The sequence below is a fragment of the Pygoscelis adeliae genome, unplaced genomic scaffold (assembly GCF_000699105.1).
Source record: "Pygoscelis adeliae isolate BGI_AS28 unplaced genomic scaffold, ASM69910v1 Scaffold862, whole genome shotgun sequence".
Lineage (NCBI taxonomy): Eukaryota > Metazoa > Chordata > Aves > Sphenisciformes > Spheniscidae > Pygoscelis > Pygoscelis adeliae.
Genome location: NW_008824252.1, coordinates 9,323 through 13,677, shown reverse-complemented (window position 1 = coordinate 13,677; position 4,355 = coordinate 9,323). Strand labels below are relative to the sequence as shown.

At 42.3% G+C, this 4,355-nt stretch overlaps 1 long non-coding RNA gene across 1 annotated transcript; it reads left to right on the top strand.

Annotated features, from left to right (window-relative positions):
• Positions 1–1,036: 1,036 nt before the first annotated feature.
• LOC103926425 lies at positions 1,037–2,928 on the top strand. Its single transcript, XR_664080.1, has 2 exons — positions 1,037–1,127; positions 2,881–2,928. It is a non-coding gene; the product is annotated as an uncharacterized LOC103926425 (long non-coding RNA).
• The last annotated feature ends 1,427 nt before the right edge of the window (positions 2,929–4,355 follow it).

The following is a 4,355-nucleotide window of genomic DNA, read 5'->3' as shown; positions in this document are numbered from 1 at the left end:
ACAGGGGCACGATCACTTCCCTAGTTGTAGCGGTGGAAGTAAACTTAAGTGATGCTGTTTGAGGGCTGCAGCTGTTCTTGCCTTCCAAAGACTCCGAAATAGAACGCTTGCTTCTTAATGTTCTTCCTGCGTAGTGCCATTCTAAACGTAGGTTCGTGATTGTAAGTCCACTCTACTCTAGCGTGCCCTTCTTACTGCTTCCAGAAGGGGATCAGCCCAGCTTACTGACACAACAAACATCAGGAAGAGGTGATGCAAATGTTCACTCTAGAGCTAATGTGTGTTTCTCGTTTTGTAAAATGCACGTTAAGTGAAAGTGATATGCCTAGTCTTCTGTCGTGCTTTGCTAATGGAATAGATCCTCTAACAGGAATGAGCGTTACTGGGCCAAGGGCAACTTCTGAACTCTGTAAATCCAAGGAGAACAAATTAATAATCAGTCCATTCTCTTCTTTAAACTGATCTGTGTATTTGTCTCTCTGCAGTCCCTAAAGCTCCAGAGATAGATCTAGCAGCATGTCTGGTTGCTGATAGCTGCATAACGGTATCGTGGAGAATGCCTGAAGAAGAGAGCAGAACGGATCATTTTGTGCTGGAGTGTAGGAAAACCAACTTTGGTGGGCTTCCTCAAGTAATCGAGATGAACAGCGTTGGGAACGCTGGGATAGACTGTATTAGAGCTACTGAATATGCCTTCTCAGGCAAAGGTTTTTTATACTTCAAAACCAAGAATATTGATAAAACTCTTTATGCTTGGAAGTTTTGCAACATACCCATTTTTCTGTATGTAATGAAGCTTCCATTGTTTCGCATTAGCCTTGGGTGCTTTGTACAATAATGGCTCTGCCTTTTATTCTGACTTTGAGGTTTTGTAAATAATTGTGTGTTAAATGAAGTTCACACTGATGCTCAAGCTTGTTTGTTGCAGACTGAGATAAATGGAAGACAGCTACAGGGAATAGACCTTAGTCTTGTAAAAATTGTCAGTAATTAATCTCAATTCAATTTTCTAAACATTCACTTTTTAGATCTGAAATTTGATACAAAATACATGAACCTTAGAGTACAAGCTCGCAACAAAGCTGTGGCAGGGGAATACTCTGATCCTGTGACTCTGGAAACCAAAGGTAAAATTTGAAAGACTCTAAGCTTAGACGTAGTGAAAACCCTGCACTTACTGTTCTGCCTTCATATCGGGCCTTGTATGTTCAGTCTGCTTCTGCACTGAAGCACTGCTGAAACGTGTGTCGTAAGTGAAAAGGAGAACAACCATTTCTGTAAAGGATTAAGAAGCTTATTGGCACAAAGCTGGCCTTCCAGCCTTCAGACACTAAAAATGAGGTAGTGGTGTAACTTTCTCCAACAGAGCTTGACACTGGTTGTTCTGAACTGTGGATTGACAGTATTATGTGCCGCCAACATATAGCAAGAGAAGATGAACGTTGTGGCTGAGCATCAGTAGGAGTCTTAGGGCATCTAACAGTTGGTGTGCAGTTGGCTGGTTATTGGTACTTAGCAGGTGACTGGTAATAGCTTTCTGTAAACAGAAGGGGCTGAGAAGGATTTTTCTGACTTTGTAGTTGTAGATTCTAATCACTGTCAATATTCAAAAAATAGGCAGCTCCAAATTGCTGAAGTTACTAAGTCATAGTGTTAGAAATCGGTTGGTCTGAGGATGGTGGCTTCCTAGCATTGTTTTGTAAATAAACTAGAAGAAAAATTTCTTGGAAGTGATGTTTTGTGACAGAAGACAAATCTTAACTATTGTGGTGGAAATAATGATCCTGAGGCTTTAATTATAGCCAGGTCTGTAGTGTGAAGGGCAAAATGACTGATATGAACTGGATAATTAAAATATAAATCCTGTTACTTGTGAATGTTACTTCATAAAAACAAAGCTATATCCAATTTGAATGAGCTGATGTGCATTCTGGTAACTTTTATAAAACGCTTCTAGTATTCTTAAGCCACAGTCGTCGTCAGATCTACAGTATCCATTTAACAGCCACTTACATTCCTTGCTCCAGTACCAGAAAAATAGTTCTGTTTTTGATCGTTGGGGCAGCTATCAAGCTTCCCATATTATTTTCGTTATTTCTGTGTGAACACTTAGTTCACTGTCTTTAATAATCGGCCCATGGACACTCAGTATCCTCGTCCGTGTGCTTACCTTACTGTTTTTTAGACTTGGGTGCTGTTGAGCTCTAAACTCTTAAAATCTCAAGTGTACTTTCTTTCAGAATCAGACTATAATATCTGATGGTGTTAGGACACTTACAGAATATTCTGTAAGTAAACATCTTTAGGGGACTTGGCATGTGGTATTAGGTTTGTTTTCTTGGATGAAGGACTTGGCTGCAGCAAATACCAAGTCTCTTCTAGTTGCATGCATCCTCTACTGTTCTTGTATCTGCAGTTGACTTCACAGTTCAACTCTGCCTTGCCTGTATGTGCTACCCTGTCAAGTTAGTATTCCCCAAGTTTGCAATCCTCATTAATCATAAACACCTTGTTGGAGAATCAGTGCTGCAGAGCGTGGAAAATAAGCATACCTTTTAAAATCATTCATGACTGTAGGAATCTAGGGAGTAGGCTGTAACTAGCAGAAAGCACTACCTGAATTTAATTACTGATACTGCAGCATTACAAAGATGAAAAAACTTACTTTGATGTAACCTATACGCTGAAGGTAGATAGTTGGCCTTTATTTAAAGGGCTTCTTACCTTGATTACAAGCATCAGACTAAAAAGCTGATGTTTCTGTTAACTCGAATAGTGCTCTGCTACGATTTTACTACTGCTTCCATCATTTTCTGTGAATAGCCACAGTTGGGAGAGAGCATTATACCATTTCACTGTTCCACATTTTGTCCTGACCAGCATTTGTGTTCAGTTTGGACAGTACTTCATCTCATCTGAACTTGAAAGTTGAAGGTACCTATGTTGAGTGGGATCCTACTGGAGGCAAAGGCCAAGAAAAAAACAAAAGAGAAGGAAAATACAAGCAGGTAAGAACTCTGCTTTGTAAATGTTTACATTGCCTGGGATGTCTCATCTGGCAATTAAGGGAAGAGGGGGGAGTTAAAGTACTTGAGGACAGTGGGACAGCAAAGGAATTTTCACTGAGAAATTTATCTCTGGAAGAAATCCTAATTTTTCATTTCCCTTCCCCTGTCACACAGATGCAGAGGCTATTTATGGAAGCTATTAGAAATGTGTCTTAATCATTAAATAGAATTTAAGTCTTCCTAAAATACATTTGTTAGGGTATAATTCAAGGTACTAAAATAACTTGTAGATGTGGTGGGCTGACCTTGGCTAGCCACCAGGTGCCCACCAAGCTGCTCTATCGCTTCCCCTACTCACTGGACAGTGGGAGAGAAAATACGACGAAAGGCTCGTGGGTCGAGATAGGGACAGGGAGATCACTCTGCAGCTACTGTCATGGGCAAAATAGACTCGACTTGGGGAAATTTAAATTAATTTATTGCCAGTCAAAAGTCAGAGTAGGATAATGAGAAATAAGAACAAATCTTAAAATACCTTCCCCCCACCCCGCCCTTCTTCCCAGGCTCCAATTCACTCCTGACTTCTCCACCTCCTCCCCCCGAGCAGCGCAGGGGGAAGGGAAAAGGGGGTGGGGGTGAGTTCATCATGTGTTGTCTCTGCTGCTCCTTCCTCCTCACACTCCTCCCCTGCTCTGGCGTGGAGTCCGACCCAAGGGAGACAGTCCTTTGCGAACTGCTCCAGTGTGGGCCCTTCCCACGGGCTGTAGTCCTTCACAAACTGCTCCAGCGTGGGTCCTTTCCACAGGGTGCACTCCTTCAGGAACGGACTGCTCTAGTGTGGGTCCCACATGGGGCCACAGGTCCTGCCAGGAGCCTGCAAGTGCCAAGTTTTTTTTCCCCTTCTTAAATGTGTTATCACAGAGGCGCTACCACCATCGCTGACGGGGTCAGCCTTGGCCAGCGGCAGGTCCATCTTGGAGCTGGCTGGAACTGTCTCTGTCAGAGACGGGGGCAGCTTCTGGCATCTTCTCACAGAAGCCACCCCTGTAGCCCCCGCGCTACCAAAACCTTGCCGCGTAAACGCAATACAGTAGATAAGGTAAAGGTCAGCAAGCAACTGATGTAATTCTATGTTTAGTAGTGTTGCAGGTCAGTACTGGTGAATAGACAGCTTTTCTAGTGTAAAAAATAAGAGCTGGCTGCTTTGTCCTTTTGAAAAAGCCAAGGTTAAATAAAATTGGTACTACAGGTGGTGTTTGAATTTGTTATCTCACAACCCTCATTGGTGAGGAAAAGGTACCACTAAAACAAACCAGAAAGCAAAAGATAATGGAACATAACTCTTGT